This window comes from Pseudonaja textilis, chromosome Z, assembly GCF_049901715.1.
Source record: "Pseudonaja textilis isolate UNSWEBS1 chromosome Z, rPseTex1.2, whole genome shotgun sequence".
Classification (NCBI taxonomy): domain Eukaryota; kingdom Metazoa; phylum Chordata; class Lepidosauria; order Squamata; family Elapidae; genus Pseudonaja; species Pseudonaja textilis.
This window is the reverse complement of record NC_142008.1, coordinates 115,403,784-115,421,745: the sequence shown is the minus strand read 5'-3', so window position 1 is coordinate 115,421,745 and position 17,962 is coordinate 115,403,784. Positions and strand designations below refer to the sequence as shown.

The 17,962-nt window shown below is 44.6% G+C and overlaps 1 pseudogene; it reads right to left on the bottom strand.

The window, feature by feature from the left end:
- The window catches only part of LOC113449925 (vomeronasal type-2 receptor 26-like), a 35,274-nt pseudogene extending 24,165 nt beyond the window's left edge, over window positions 1–11,109 (bottom strand).
- Window positions 11,110–17,962: the final 6,853 nt, after the last annotated feature.

Sequence of the window (17,962 nt, the reverse complement as noted above, 5' to 3'; positions counted from 1 at the left end):
CTAATCTAGGGAGACCATTGATTTTCCAGATTGATGTAATGTTTAACTTTTTTTCTACCATCAATGGTGTAATTGGGACCTTTGAAAAACTAGTTTCCATCTAATTTGGGTAAAGAAAAAATATTAATTGAACCAATTAGTAACTAGTTTTTTTGGGAAGTTTCCCACAGCTTAGCTGGTTCTGATCAGTATAAATATATCTATGTATATATTTATTCAGAAGAAATATAAATATAAATCTATGGCAAAATATTCTAGATGGTAGAATTTGATGATCTATGTAACTGCTTATTGAGGTTTTGTGATATTGAATTTCCATTATTTAAGAATGTAACAAGATCTTATTGCACTGTTTCATTATTCTCTTATGATTTGAAAAAAAAATCATAAGATCTTGCTAACACATTTTTTAAGATTCCTAAAGAACACAAACATGTTTATAAGATAACTTTTGCTAAAAGTTCAAGCTGAAGAACAATAACAACAACAAAAAGATTAAAAAGACATTATTATAGTGACTTGGTTAGTGGTTATAGTAACCTGGTTACTATAAATTTGGTTATAGTAACCTGGTTAGATTTATTTCCTTATAAAATTATGGACCATAGCCCAAGATAGGAAATGTCATACCCACTCTGACAGATAGTTTTCCAACCTTTCCCTGAAAATCTCCAATTGTGGAGTGTTTCAAAGTCCAAGAGGCAGACTGTTTCACTCTTTAATAACTTTGAAGATACATACTTTTTTTTTTTTTTTTAGCTCGGACAGTTTTTCTCTAGAGGCAGATTGTAGAATAATTCTAAATTAAGGACTTGTGATGGTATTTGGGAAGACACAAGAAAATGCCACAGTTTAGACAATGGTGTGATAAAATGTTGCTAAGACTATAGGTGGTGAAGTATTAGAAGCATTCCAGATGGGACCCTCACTAGTTTTCCAGAAACTAAATGGGAGGGAAGAAGAAATTCTTTTAATTATCCAAGATTTTGTTTAATATAACCTTGCTAATGCTTTTTGTCTGAACTTCTCAGAGAACTAACAAGGATGAACCTTCCTTCCTTCCCTCCTTTTCTTATTATGTCCTTGTTATTACTTTAATTGCTATGGAACTTCAATGGAAAGTAGCAAAAAATATTTCAAAATAAAAAAAATCTTAAGAGAAAGAAGATTCATCTCCTTTCCATTTAATTTCAAATTGGAGAAAAAATTCAGCAAAAATTCCTCCAATTCAGCAGTTTTCAGTAAATCAGAACTGGAAAATATGGAAGTAATGTCTAGCCAGACTTTATGTATTTGTTGTTTGCAATTAATTACAAAAAGAGAATGTTATGAAAGAGGAACTCACATACTGTTATGTCCCTGGAACTTGCCAAAGTCCCCACCCAGGTCTGTTCATGCTGCGGGGGCGTTTGCTGCCCCTCATTGGCTGGCCTCCCTCGACAGCCGGCTATAAAAGCCAGCTGCAGGGTCCAGCCAGCCGCTGATCGCTGGAAGCCTGCTCCAGGCAGGGCTAACACGTTCAGTCCTTTATTGTTCCAATAAAGTCTTGTTGCATCCAAGCCCTGGTCTAGCCTCTCATTGCTCAACTACAACACTGGCGACGAGGATGGGATGGCTACCAGAGGCAATTCGCAACAGCTGAAATCACTAAAATAACCGCTGAGCCGCAGCCGCGCCGCCGGAGAGCTCGGTCAGCAAGAGCGAAAGTAATAGCGTCTGTAGCCGCTTGTTAGCAAGTTACAGAGGAAAGTGAAGCACTGCGAGCCGCAGCCGCTCAGCACAAAAAGAGCGCGAAATTCAAACGGCTGTTGTTTGGATTTCTAGCCGGAATACAGTGCGGTGCTGTTATTCCGAGCTACTGACACTCACGCAGGCGCGATTTTCAAAGCGCTATCAGAGGCGGCAAGCCAGCACCGCCTACGCTCTCCAGGAGCGCGAATTTCAAAACGCTGCCAACAGTCGTTGCAGCTAAGCCCAATTGTAGCCCAGAGAGAGAGCAGAGAGGTCTATGAAGACTCTCCTGAGCTGAAGTCACTAGACTAACAAGAGCACAAGTGCCATTTGTGTCCCAGAGAGATTTCTCAACAGCATATCACGCAGGAGTCCTCATCATGAACTCCAACCCAGCCTTCCCACCGTTCAAACCGGAAGAAGAAAAATGGGAGTCATACAAGAATCGTTTTAACCACTACATCGACGCTATCGGTCTGGCTGATGCTGGGGAGCACAGAAAAAAGTCATTCTTCCTCAGCTATTGCGGAGCCATCGTTTTTGATATGGCCACAGCACTCGTCGCTCCACGTGAGTTAAAAAATGTCCCCTGGCCAGAGTTGCTAGAAATTCTCACCAACCATTACTCCCCCAGGCCCTCACAAATCGCGAGGCGTTTCACCTTCCGGATGAGGAAGCAAGCAGAAAAGGAAACCGTCAATCAGTATATGGCCGCCTTGAGGACTGCAGCCCTCCACTGCGGGTTCGGGAACTATCTTGATGACATGCTCCTCGACCAGCTCGTCTGCGGGGTCAAAGACCTTCACCTCCAGAGGCGACTACTCGCCAAGAAGGACCTCAACCTATCCCAGGCCATCAAGGAAGCCTTGGCACCAGAGCTGGCAACCCAGTCCGCCACTGAAATTCAAGGCCCCGTTCCCAAACAAAGCTACGCCACCGTTCATTCAGAAGAGGTAGTCAACGAAGACGACCCTAACGAGCAAACAGACATCCACCGCCTCACCCATGCCAAACAACCACAGGCAGGAGCCAGGCTAGAAACTAACAGCGCACCCAAACACATCATCCTATGCCTATCCTGTGGAGGACCTCACTCGAGAGCCACGTGCAAATTCAAGGGTGCCATCTGTAACCAGTGCCACAAAAAAGGCCACATCACTAGAGTCTGCCAGGCCGCGCACAACTCAGCTCAAAAGGTTCCTTCCTTTTCCCATTCTGGGTCTCAAAGGCAAGTACTCAATTGTCACACTTGCTACCATGCTAACCACACCTGTCACTCTATTAGTAAAATATCACTTTCCGTTCTATTAGAAGGTAAACCTTGTCGTATGGAGGTTGACACGGGGTCAGCGCTCTCAATCATCTCTTGGAGCACCCTCAAGCAAATCCAGCCCAGACTATCCAGAAACCAGCTCCAGAAGTGCCAGATCTCCTTGAGGGATTACCAGGGAAAAGACATTCCAGTGCTCGGCAAAGGCAAGTTCCTTGTTAATTTTAAAGCTTTTAAAGGCCACCTGCCTCTAGTGGTAGTTAACGGCAACCTCCCCAGTCTTCTGGGGCTTGATTGGTTCCCCTACCTCGGCCTAGGGTTAACAGGAGTCCATGCTGTCTCAGCTTCCGACACTGACTCCTTATTCACTGACTACTCAGACGTATTCAGCAATGAGTTGGGGTGCTATAAGGGGACCCCAATCTCATTTGCAGTTGACCCCCAAGCGGTTCCAGTCCGGCTGAAACCGCGTAGAGTCCCATTCGCCATTCGGCCTAAACTGGACGCAGAGCTCGATAAATTATTAAAGCAAGGGGTCATCGAGCCAACAGACTTCGCCAAATGGGAGACGCCAATTGTCACACCCCTCAAAAAGGATGGCAGTCTGAGAATTTGTTCTGATTACAAAACAACAATCAACCGCTTTCTACAAGTTAGCGCGTACCCTGTCCCGGTCATTCAACATTTACTGCATACCTTTGAACCTGGCAACATTTTTGCCAAATTGGACATGTCACAAGCGTATCAGCAGTTCCCCGTTGACAACCAAATGGCCGAACTGCAGACCATTGTGACCCACAGGGGTGCCTTCCGATGCAAGCGTCTCCAGTTTAGCGTAAGTGTTGCCCCGGGCATTTTCCAATCCCTCATGGAGCGTATACTACAGGGCCTCCCTGGCGTAGTACCATACTTCGACGACATATTGGTCTCTGCCAGGGACAGACCCCAACTCTTCCAGAGAGTCAGAGCAGTGTTAGACAGGTTCAGACAGCATGGCCTCAAATTAAAAAAGGAAAAATGTGCCATTGCCACTAGACAGGTGGACTTTCTGGGCTATAAGATTGACGCCTCAGGCATCCACCCCCTAGAGTCCAAGGTCAAGGCAATTCACGAGGCACCCACGCCAACCACTAAAGCCGAGCTACAAGCCTTTTTGGGATTATTGAACTTTTATGCATCATTTCTACCTCACAAAGCATCAGTAGCAGAGCCTTTACACAGGCTCTTAGATAAAAAGCACCTTGGCACTGGGGACACAAGGAAGACGCCGCACAGCAGTCAAAACACTGCTCACATCTGACGCGGTCCTTATTCAATTTGACCCACACCTTCCACTGGTACTAGCCGCAGATGCTTCCCCTTTTGGGATTGGCGCCGTATTAAGCCATAGACTACCCAATGGCTCTGAGGCACCGATTGCCTTCTTTTCCAGAACGCTCTCAGCAACAGAGCGTAACTATAGTCAGATCGACAAAGAGGCTTTTAGCCGCAGTGGCCGCCGTTAAGAAATTTCATGAATTCCTGTTTGGCTACAACTTTGAACTAATCACGGACCACAAGCCTCTCCTGGGTCTTCTTTCCGGGGACAAGCAGACTCCCAAGTGTTGTCCCCCAGAATGACGAGGTGGACCTTGTTCCTGGCGGCTTATTCGTACAAGCTCATCCACCACCCAGGAAAAATGTTAAGTCACGCAGACGCCCTCAGCCGCTGCCCCCTGCCAGCTCCAGCAGAAGACCCGGCCCCGGTCCACGCCATCTTCGATGTCACCGAGCTCGACCTCCCTGTCACCACTCTCGACATCGCCACCAAATCCAAGACGGACAAAACCATCGCCCAGGTACTGGACTGGGTGAGGGGGTGGCGGGCTCAAACCTTTCAGCCGAATTCACACCTTTTAAGACCCGTCAACAGGAGCTGTCTAGCATACAGGGCTGCCTGCTGTGGGGCACCGGTGGTTATTCCGGCCTCACTTCGCACTCCAGTCTTAGAGGCACTGCACGAGGTCACCCGGGCATCGTCCGGATGAAGGCGTTGGCACGAAGCTACGTCTGGTGGCCTGGCCTGGACGACGACATCGTCAAGTGGGTAAGCTCATGCCAGCCCTGCCAGGAATCCAGACCATCCTCCAGTCACCACCCCACAAAGTGGGAGAGCGCCAACGCACCTTGGTCAAGGCTACACATTGACTTAGCGGGTCCAATACACGGCAAGACCTTCTTGGTGGTCATAGATTCATACTCAAAATGGATCAATGTGGCCCAACTATCTGCAACCACCACGCTAGCAGTTACCAAGGCTCTAACTCGCTTGTTCGTAACACACGGGTTACCAGACACCATTGTTTCAGATAACGGCCCCCAGTTTGCCTCAACAGAATTTAGCCGTTTTGCCACAAATCTTGGCATCCGACATATCTTCACGGCTCCCTTCCATCCTGCCAGCAACGGATTGGCAGAACAAGCCGTTAGATCCACAAAAGAAGCATTAGCCAGATTCAGCAAAGAAGATTGGCATCACAGGCTCTCCCGCTTCTTGCTGAGCCAACACTCGACCCCTTGCACAGTCACCAACAAATCCCCTGCAGAACTTCTAATGGGTAGGCGCCTAAGAACTGTGTTGGATAGGCTCCACCCTCACTATTGTCCTGACACCCCTCTCGCTTCAATGACGGGGGTCAGAGATTTTGTCTTGCAAGAACATGTATTTGCGAGGAACTATGCCGGAGACCCGCTGTGGATTCCAGGAGTGATAGTAGCCATCACCGGCCCCCGGTCGTACCGAGTCCAGCTGGAAGACGGCCGCATCTGGAGAAGACACCTGGATCAGCTAAGGAAGCGACAGGGTACCTTCGCCAGTGTCGGATCGTGGGCTCAGGTCGACCCCCAGGTGCCACACCAAGCTCCCATCGGAGACCATGCCGAGGCCACCGCGCCACCTACACCAGGACCAGGAGAGTTGGCAGTAGACCGGGACTGCCCGATGGGTCCACCACCGGCACCAGTAGACGGGACCACAACATCGCCAACCAGAAGCACAACACCGGTGCCAGTGCAAACCCCAGAGCGAGGCTGCACCCCATCACCAACCCTACCAGGTTCCTTGGACTCTGAGACACTTGGTAACTCACTGGAGTTACGACGCTCGGGGCGCCAGCACAGACCGCCCGCTTATTTAAGTGACTATGCGTGTTCGCATCTGGGGGGAAGGGGTGTTATGTCCCTGGAACTTGCCAAAGTCCCCACCCAGGTCCGTTCATGCTGCGGGGGCGTTTGTTGCCCCTCATTGGCTGGCCTCCCTCGACAGCCAGCTATAAAAGCCAGCTGCAGGGTCCGGCCAGCCGCTGATCGCTGGAAGCCTGCTCCAGGCAGGGCTAACACGTTCAGTCCTTTATTGTTCCAATAAAGTCTTGTTGCATCCAAGCCCTGGTCTAGCCTCTCATTGCTCAACTACAACACATACCAATAGGTGTTTGTTTGCTTTGTTCAGCCAGTCTTACATGTGGAATCTTATAAATATTCAGGATGTCTGCCATAACCTGAGAGATATGAGAATTGGGTCCAGCAATAACACAAATTGAGTTTTGGTTGGTGCTGCATTTATAGTTAGGAACAAATCTGTCATGTGAAAAAAGAAGCTCCATAGAAGCAAGGTAGGTCCATGTCGCCATGAAATAATAGCTATGAAATAGCTATTAGATATACCAAAGCCCAAAGTGATGTTTGATAAGATGTGAGAATTTTCATTGATTTCCTTTACAGCAAAGATCAAGGACAAGATATGCTGGTATGTCTGTAAAAACAAACTTTAAGGGAGGGTAGTGCCTAGGTCACCACAATGGCATTTCTACACACACACAAAATATTGCATTTCAATTTTATAATCTTCGTTAACCTTTCAGAAATAGACTCTGAGCTCCCAAGGCCAGAGTGTCTGTAGAAAATACTTGTCCTCTCTATTCCATAAAAATCAGTATAGAACCAGCTATTTGCAGATATCCTCTTTGGTATCCATATCTTTCAGTAGTCTAAATTATCTCTTTTAAAATGTTTTTTTATAGCATTGGGATGTTACTATCTCATTTTGAAAGATGAAATGTTGTATACTGGGGAACATTAGAAATGGTGATATCTTAAAACCTAGAAAGCAACATTTCTTAAGAAATCCTCTCTGTGATGTCAAAGAAGTTGACTTAGAGAAAAAAAAATTACACAGATAGGTTTGACTGCTAAACTGCTTAGGAAATTCAATGAAAGATGCAACATTCTTTCTACATATTTGTTAAAGGCCAAAATGCTGTGCTTCCATGCTAATGCTTTCTATTTATTCACATTTAAAACAATTCTGCCTTTCACCTTCCTTTACATGATTAGTTCCCATTCTCCTCCCTCTCTATACCAGTGTGATTGAACTCCTTTCTCAAGATAAGTTCATTCAAGAAATGATTAACTTCTCTTTGAGTTACCTAGTATTTCTTATAAAATATTGATTCAAGAGATCCTTACAATTGTGTAATATAACCCTGCTTGTCTCCCATCTCTGAAACTATTCCATGTTTTTTTTCCTGATCTGCCCTTAAAAATTATTCTAGATTATTCTCTAGTGCTCTAGTGCTATATCTTCCCTCTCCTCCATCCAAAATCCTCTATCAGGACCTTATTTCGTATATCTGTGAGAATGTGATGTAGACTGGAAATGTGTATGGAATAAAAGGGTGCTTTGATTAATGTTGCCATAAAACAAACTAGACTCTGCTCTCAGAAGAAAGCAAATTGGTCAGGCAACTGTTACCTCTATTCCAATTCTTCACTGATGAATTTTTGCCAGACTTAATTGATCAAAAAAATTGACATGGAACAACAGAGTAGAACCATATCCACATAATAGACATAGTATAAAAGCTTCTATTTAGCCTATTTAGTCTCAAAATAAACTTTGCTTTTACCTCAGAGAAAATTATTTTTCATGCAGAATGTGATCTGAGCAGTTACATACACAATACTATAGTGGAACTGGTGTTTGGGACAGAAGCATTGGAAAACTAGAAAGCAGAACATTGGAGAAAACTCAGATATATTAAGCAAGACCAAGTGCAGTGGTAAAAAAAAATATGAAGATGAAGCAAAGTGAGAAAAAAGCACTATTTTACTGTTAACCCAATCATTAGGAATAATATAAAAAAACAGAGTGTAGGAAGATTAACTGAAAGGAAATAAAATTTATATTTCAATAATTTATTCAATCTCCAAAATAGCCAACCAGATTTGGAAGCTGATATAGTTTAAAATAGGAACTACATACAAGGGATCATCAAGAAGTTCCTCAGATGGGATTGTTTTGAAAGTGATTAGGTTAGACATCATATAAATCAGAGAAATAATGCCACCAATGATGAGATCACCTGAATGGTAAGACCTGTATTTAATAGTAGGGTTGCTGATAGTGCATTTGGTATCATGGCATATAACCTGAGAAAGCAGTTTTATCACCCATAGCCTGAAGAGTAACATAGCAAATCACAAATGTGTGTTGCTGAAATGATAATTGATATGGCTCCTCAATATAGGACAATCTAACATTTCTTTTCAGGGATCATTTAAATGCAAAAATGTATAGGAAAAACAATCAGAATCACACAGCCTTGCTCCATATTTGAATGTGTTTAGGAACAAGAAATATTAATAACATCACTCTTGGTTGAGTGTCTGATTTGCTCTGTTCTTTGAAACTCTCTGGAGACCAGAGGAGTAGAATTAAACAATGTCAATTATGGGGCACACTATCTCTTGTTCTTTTGATATTGCAGCAGAAGATAATTGATCTCATCTAGGAGAAAACAATCTGTCATTTCTATGTAGCAACAAGAGAAGAAATGGGTTACAGTCAAAGGGATATTAATTTAAGGAATGTCACTAATGGGGAGAAATGTTAGAAGGGCTTGATTGTTTGGAAACTGGAAGTTTTTAATTTTGGGATCAGAACAGGAATTGTAGGTAGAAGTGTTGGAAATGCAAGCAGGGTTAAAGTTAGTTGGCATACAACAAAAAAGAGCAAGTAGGATGTAGGAAACAATATGTGTGGGAAAGGAGTGAAAAAGATGGGTTAAAATAAGTTGGAGAAAAGATACAAGAAGAAAGGTGCAGAATTGAAACAGTCTTTTTTCTTGTCCTTATCTCTTATACTTAGGGGACCAAAGTTGTTTGGGGTTTTGTGTTCTTTTTTTTTAAATCTGAATTGGCAGGACCTATTATCATATTGTCTACTGTATGGACCCCAACCCCTGGTCCATGAACTGGCATCAAACCACGGCTTGCCAGAAACTGAGCTGCACAAAGAAGCAATAGAATAGATAGAATAAAATACTTTATTGGTCAAGGGTGATTGGACACACAAGGAATTTGTCTTGGTGCAAATGCTTTCAGTGTACATAAAAGATACATTAGTCAAGATTCATAAGGTACAATATTTAATGATAGTCATAGTGTACAATAAGCAATCAAATCATACTAGGAAATAGTCAATATAAATCATAAGGATACAAGCAACAAAGTTACAGTCATATAGTCACAAGTGGGAGGTGATAGTAATAGTAATGCAGACTTTGTAAATAGTTGGACATTGTTGAGAGAATTATTTGTTTAGCAGAGTGATGGCATTCAGGAAAAAACTGTCCTTGTGTCTAGTTGTTCTGGTGTGCAGTGCTCTATGGCATCATTTTGAGGGAAGGAGTTGAAACAGTTTATGTTCGGGATATGAGGTGTCTGTAAATTTTTTCACAGCCCTGTTTTTGACTCGTGCAATATACAGGTCCTCAACGGAAGGCAGGTTGGTAGTAATTGTTTTTTCTGCAGTCCTAATTACTCTCTGAAGTCTGTGTCTGTCCTGTTGGGATGCAGAACCAAACCAGACAGTTATAGAGGTACAGATGACAGGCTCAATTATTCCTCTGTAGAACTGTATCAGCAGCTGCTTGGGCAGTTTGAGCTTTCTGAGAAAGAAGCTTGATTAGAGAGATTGTAGATAGATGATAGACAGATAGATGATAGATGATAGATAGAGATAGATGATAGATACAGATACAGATAATCAGAGTTGGAAGGGACCTTGTAGGTCATCTAGTCCAACTACCTGCCCAAGCAGGAAACCCTACACCATTTCTGAAAGATGGAAGTCCAATCTCTTCTTGAAAGTCTCAAGTGATTCTGCTCCCACAACTTCCAAAGGTAAGCTGTTCCATTGGTTGATTGTTCTCAATATATATGATAGACGATAGATAGATAGACAGATAGATAAATGATAGATAATAGATAAATTTTAAATAGATAGATAGATGGATAGATGGATAGATAGATGCAGATGTGGTATTAGCAGGTTCTGACCAGTTCTGGAGAACCGGTAACGGAAATTTTGAGTAGTTCAGAGAACTGGCAAATACCATCTATGACTGGCCCCACCCTCATCTATTCTCTGCCTCCCGAGTCCCAGCTGATTAGCTGGGCCTTCTTTTTTTGCCCTGGACAGGAGAACAGAGCTGGAAATCAGGCTAGTGGAGTGGGGAGGGAATGGAATTTTGCAATAACCTTCCTCCAAAAGTGGGAAGGGAATGGAGATTTTACAGTATCTTTCCCCTGCCACACCCACCAAACCACACCCACTAAGCTATGCCAAGCCCATCAAGCCATGCCCACAAAAACTGGTAGTAAATATTTGAATTCCACCACTGGATAGATGATAGATAGATGATAAATAGATAGACAGAGATGATAGATAGATGATAGATAGATAGATGATAGATAGATAGATGATAGATAGATAGATAGTTCAGTTTTGTTTCTTTATCAACTGTTTATTTTGGTTCAGATCAGGCCTCAGCACAATAATGTAACATTTGGGGAAAAAGATGGAATAAAGGAATAAACAACATCCAGACACTACAAAAGACAAACATACTGAAGGTGATAAATTTGGCTTCGTTAAAGCTTTCTTGTAACTTCCTGGATAGGAAGGCCACTGTGAAACTGACAGCAGCCAAGAAGCCCATAAAGCCAAGGACAATGTAAAACATGATGGATGAACCTTCATTACATTCCAGGACAATTTCTTCAACCATGGATTGCATGTCTGATTCTGGAAATGGGAGAGAAATCACCAGCCACGCACTACAAATGGTGGCTTGCACCAGGGAGCAAGACAGGACAATGGTGTTGGTCAGCCTTTTCCCAACCCATTTCCTAGTTTTGGAGCCTGGCTTAGTGACCCTGAAGGCAAGGAGCACTATGGTTGTTTTACCCAATACACAAGAAAGGGCTACAGAAAAAGATGGTGGTAAAAGTAGTTTGTCGCATGAGACATTTTATTTGGTCAGGTTGTCCAATGAAAAGCAAAGTGCAAAGGAGGGAAAGCAGGAGAGCAAGGAGAAGAATATAACTGAGACTCCTGTTGTTGGCTTTGACTATGGGAGTATCCTGGTATTTAATGAAGATCCCCAGCAGCACAACTGAGATGAAAGAAAAGAGGAAAGCAATACTAGTTAAGGTGATTCCCAAGGGTTCTTTGTAAGATAAGAAGGTTGTGTGTTTTTTAATGCAAAGCACTTGGTCCTTATTAGGATAATGTTCTTAAGGACAAGACAAACAGTCATCTAAATCTGGAAGAGGAAGGAAAGTTGTTAAGCAGTTAAATATTCAGGTTAGTTCAGCTTTTCCCAATGTTTAGAAATAACATATTTCCATGACTTCAATTTCAAGTCTGAGTATTTGGAAATTTAAAATCTAACTTATATTAAAGGCTGCAGGCCAGGAAAGCTCTAAAACCAAATTGCTTGAGAATAGACTCTTAAAATTACTATTACTTTACTTTACTTAGTCATTTGTTTACTAGAAAAAATTATGTGTCTGTCCACTTCACAACATTGCTGAGTTACTTATAAAAATAAGATTCCATATACACAACTTTATATTTTACATTTTCCTAATATTTAAATAAACCACTTGATGAACTCCACAACTCCCTTGAATCCCTATGCATGTTGAGAAAACCATATCTTCATGACCTTTTAAAAGAGTATTGCAGTGTTAGCCAGTTGTATTTCTACAGGGATGAGGTTCCACAGAGAAGGAGTCATCACAATACAGGCCATTCTTGGAACCCTCTAGAAAATGACATCTTGAATAGCAAGTTGTTTTTTCTCTGTTCCGGACTAGCAGGCTCGTAGCCTGCAAATCTGATTGGCCTGCTGAAAGCCGATCATGATTGGTCGCCATAGGCTGATGCGATTGGCTAGTAAACGGGCTGCCGCGATTGGCCCTGCCAAGAGCGGCAAATTCAAATCGCCTTCATTGGCTGCCTAGCCGCAGCCAGCCCTATATAAGGGGCTGCTGCAGCTGGGGTTAGTTGCTCAGATCTGAAGTCACAAATAAAGAGCTTTAGTTACTATCTGAGTCTTGCCTCCGTTCTTGAACCATCCTCCCAGACACTGGCAACAAGGACCCATCCTTGTTGGGGGCAACAGAAGCTATTAAATTGAGCTAGCCGAAGGAGCACGTGGCTGACAGAGCGCAACGACGGCGACATGGCCAGCAGTGCTATACCACCCACACCATTCGATCCAGCTAGCGAAGATTGGGACTCATACATGGACAGATTTCAAATGAGCCGTTTTTCTAACCCATTGTGGACCAGCCGTTTTCAAGATGGCTAAAGCCTTAGCCAAGCCAGCTGAAGTTAAAACCATGGATTGGGACACCCTTGCTCCCATCCTGCGCAACCATTACGCCCCAGCCGTGCCAACTCTCATTCTCAGGCACGAGTTCTACCAGAGGGACCAACGTGAAGGTGAGAGCGTTGGGGATTTTGTGGCAGACCTGAGGAACCTGGGTGGTTTGTGTGGCTTCGCCAACCTCGAAGAAGCCATGAGAGATCGCATCGTCCTTGGCCTCAGAGACCCAACCATCCAGAGCAAGATCATGGCCAAGGGAGACATCTCTCTTGCAGATGCCATAGCAGATGCCACAGCAGCCAAAGCCATGCGTAAATCAGCAGCACGAATGCATCAAACCAGCGGGACAAACCGCCAACCCACCAATGATGCTGGGAAACCTTCAGACAAGTACACATCAACCACCCATCACGAAGACGTCGAGTCATCCTCAGACAGCGAGGAAGAAGAAGTCCACAGGCTCCGGTCAGAACGTGAGCAATGAGAACAGCGGGGTCGCAAATCCAACTACCAATGCGCCGGATGCGGGGGAAACCATCCCCGATCCGAATGCAGATTCTTAGATGCCATATGCCGTTTTTGCGAAAAATGGGGACACATCGCGAAGGTATGCAGAAACAAGAGAAATTCCAGCCCCAGACGGAGAGGGAGCAGTCCAACGAGAAACGATGGCAATGCCACCACGCAGAGGGACCGCCCTAGCAACCAGTGGAACCGGTACAGCAGACCCCGAAGGTTTAATGACGCCCCCAGACGAAAGGAGGCTCATCAAACCATCGCCATCGGCCATGCATCATCACTTGATGCTAAAAAGATCCGAGTAGAGGTCACAATTGAAAACAAACCATGCAACATGGAAGTTGACTCTGGGTCATCACTATCCATGGTATCCCGGAGAACACTCAAGCAGCTAATCCCCAACATCCGACGCCAAGACCTCAGCAGCCAGAGACTCATACTGAAAGACTATCAAGGCAACCGGATTCCAATCGCAGGTACCCGCCATGTGCAGGTCTCGTTCAAGGGACATAAGGCAATTCTACCACTCACCGTCGTAGACCGAGACCGGCCAAGTCTATCGGGTCTTCAGTGGTTCGCTCCATTAGGAATCGGAATGGCTGGCATCCATCATACTGAAGACAATGACTGGGAGGTGGCTCTCGTCCACGATTTCCGAGAAGTGTTCAACAAAAGCCTAGGCAAGTACAAGGGGTCCCCTATTTCATTTAATCTTTGCCCCGACATAGCACCCATTCGTCTAAAGCCACGCCGAGTTCCCTTTGCTCTTAAATCCAAAATTGACGAGCAACTGGACAAATTAATTGCGCAGGGCGTGTTAGAACCTATTGACCACGCCCGATGGGAGACACCAATTGTCACCCCCATAAAGCCTGATGGGTCCATAAGAATCTGCGGTGACTACAAGGCCACCCTCAATCACGCGCTACAGCAGAGTGCCTACCCAGTGCCAGTTGTTCAACATCTCCTGCATTCACTTGGGGGTGGCAAAATATTCGCAAAATTAGATCTGGCCCAAGCATATCAACAGCTACCAGTTGATCCTGAGACTGCAGAAGCCCAAACTATAGTCACACATCATGGTGCATTCAAATGCAACAGGCTCCAGTTTGGTGTAAGCGTAGCCCCAGGCATCTTCCAAAGCCTGATGGAGAGACTATTACAAGGTATAAAAAGGGTCGTGCCCTATTTTGATGATGTATTAATAGCAGCACCCACAAAAAAACCAATTAGAAAAACGTCTCAGAACAGTCCTACAGAGGTTCAAAAACGCTGGCCTCAAGGTTGAGAAGGAAAAGGGCCAGCTTTGCACAGAAAGGGTGGAGTTTCTTGGCTACCTCCTTGACAAGCAAGGAATCCACCCCACAGAAAAAAAATTGGCAGCTATAAAAAACGCCCCAAGACCCAAAAACAAAACCTACCTCCAAGCCTTCCTGGGACTTATTAACTTTTATAACATCTTCCTACCCCAGAAGGCAACTGTTGCTGAGCCCCTTCATAGACTACTCAATAAAAAGGCATCCTGGATTTGGGGACGTCGGGAGGAACACGCCTTCCAGCAAGTAAAAGACCACCTTACCTCAAAGGCAGTACTAATTCAGTATAACGAGACACTACCTTTGACTGTCACGTGTGATACCTCACCATTTGGGGTAGGGGCCATCCTGAGCCACATCCTACCAATTGCATTTTTTTCCAGAACTCTATCAAAGACAGAAAGAAACTATAGCCAATTAGATAAGGAAGCCCTTGCTATTGTCTCTGCAATAAAACGATTTCACGAATATGTTTATGGGGGACCATTTTCTATTATAACAGATCATAAGCCACTACTTGGGATCCTGGCAGGTGACAAACCTACTCCACACATTCTCTCCCCCAGAATAATGCAATGGTCAGAATTTCTCACTGCCTACGACTATCAATTAAAGTCCTGCCCGGGGAAATCTATTCCCCATGCAGATGCCTTGAGCCACTCACCGCTACCCGAGCCACAGGAAGACCCAGCTCCCACACTCCCGGTACTGCAAATAGAGACACTGCCATCGCCTCCACTAACGGCTCAAGATATCGCCTTTGAAACCAAAAGAGGCTCTTGTTTGGCATGAGTTCTTGGCTGGGTGGAGAGGGGATGGCCAGATTACGACACTAAGGAAATGTTTAAGCCATTTAAAAACAGACAAACGGAACTTTTTTCACAAAAAGGGTGCGTTTTGTGGGGAGACCGAGTTGTTGTACCAACTAAGTTACAAAAAAGGGTCTTGCAAATGCTACACGATGGACACCCGGGCATCGTACGTATAAAAGCGCTGGCAAGAAGTTACACCTGGTGGCCAGGTATAGATAAACAAATCGAAATCTGGGTCGCCTCTTGTAACAAATGCCAGGAAAATCACTCAGCTCCACCTAAAGCCCCACCAACAGAATGGGAAACACCCAGGGGTCCTTGGTCTCACATTCATATTGACTTTACGGGACCTACGAGAGGCCACACCTTCTTAATAACTGTTGATGCCTACTCAAACTGGCTTGAGGTCAATAAAATGAAAGCAACCACTACTGAGGCGGTCATTAAAAAACTGAACAGACTCTTTGCCACACACGGGTTACCAGATGTCCTGGTCTCTGACAATGGGCCCCAATTTACTGCCTTAGCCTTTGAACAGTATTTAGCAGAACGGGGCATCCGACACGCACTCACATCGCCGGCTCATCCTGCAACAAATGGCCGGGCTGAACGAATGGTTCAGTTTACGAAAAAAACCCTACAGAAAATGGATCAAGGCAACATCCATGACAAAGTCACTAGAATGCTGCTCCTACAACACATCACACCAAACAGCATGACCAACAAGTGCCCAGCTGAACTCCTGATGGCCAGGAAACTCAGATCGCCTCTAGCTTGTTTGCACCCTGCCTACACCCCGGAAAAGCCCCTAGGTTCCAGCAGCAAGCACCGTGTTTTCAAGGTAGGAGACCTTGTTTTTGCAAAAAAAATTTCTGGGGATCCCCTTTGTATTCCTGCCCAGCTAACTCAAGTTACAGGCCCCCACTCCTACCGTCTACTCACCACTGATGGCAGACCATGGAAACACCATATTGACCAACTGCGCTCCAGACTAACCACATCTTCCACCACTGACCCTAACTTTGACACTAGGGGGGGAGGGGAAGCAGTGAACTCAGAATTAGAACCAACACCTGTTTATTCTGAGCTATCACCGAGATCACCGCACCATGGTTGGCAACACTCACCAGCTGCAACTGAGACGGACAGTCAAACGCTTTGCCAGGAAGCAGCAACCAGGCAGGTTCAGCGAGCCCCAGGAGCCATGACGGTAACAGCGAGGCTGAGGACTTCATCACCCCAGGGGCACCAGAGGAGAGCCCTAACCATGACACCGGTTCACCGTTCCTGTTTGATCCAGCAAGCAGTTCATCTGAACTGTTTGAACAGGGTCAAGCGGAACTGCGTAAGTCGGGCAGACAGATGCGAAGACCTGCTTACCTGCGAGACTATATTACTCCACCCCTTAAACGGAACCGAGAGGGGAGGGGTGTTCTGGACTAGCATGCTCGAAAGCCTGCAACTCTGATTGGCCTGCGAATAGTCGATCGTTATTGGTTGCCATAGACTGATGCGATTGGCCAGTAAACGGGCTGCCGCGATTGGCCCTGCCAAGAGCGGCAAACTCAAATCGCCTTCATTGGCTGCCTAGCCGCAGCCAGCCCTATATAAGGGGCTGCTTAGGCTGGGATAGTTGCTCAGATCTGAAGTCACAAATAAAGAGCTTTAGTTACTGTCTGAGTCTTGCCTCCGTTCTTGAACTGTCCTCCCAGACATAACATTCTCTACTGGTAAACAGCTTTTTTTTACTGTCAAACTGGTTTTTGAGAAGCCAAAGCTCTTAATTTGGAAGAAAGCTTCTCAGAATCACCCAAAAAACTTTCAGACAGCTTGTTGACTCATTGGGATGAGAGGTTTTTAAGTCTCAGATGAGTGCAAGCTGAAAGGTGGTAGGAAGGGAGAATTTGTCCAATGACTATCCTAAAAACACTGATCTTTTTTCACTTTTAAATTGTCTACTTTTGTTTTCTTTCTCTCATCTACATTAAGATTGAACAGCCCTCTCTCTACAGAAGGGGAGGGATATATCACCATCTATCTCCTGTTTACAACATAGTCCTTTCAGCAGTTCCAAGAAACTTCCACACCCATTTGCACTATTCAGTTACCCTTAGAGCACAGTTAAACTTCCAAGCGGCCTTAATGATTCTCAGAAAGAGTGCCAATAATTAGATGACTGTATGGAATATGAATCCTTCTATTCACCACCATTCAGTCAGAACTGAAGAAACTTCTTGGATGAGAAGTGAAACATCCTCAAGGAAAAACAAAGAAAATCCAGTTGCCTTTTGGGGGGGCGAAGCAACTTTTGGACATGTTACAATTGGTTACATCATAATCATCCCACTTCTCCTGGATGGTATGGATCAGTGCATCAATATCAGCAAGCCTAGATAGTGTTTTGAACCTATTGTCCTTCAGAGTTAACAAATATCAACACTCCTTGCATGGTAATTGTTACCTGTCTGGTTGGTAATTTTCCCTTCTTGGCAACGAAGGCATTTGTAACAGCAAATGGCTTCCCCTCTATTGTGATCTTGATATAACCCAAGGAGCAATGATTATTGCAAAAGGAAAGAGGTTGAGTCTGTTAATAAA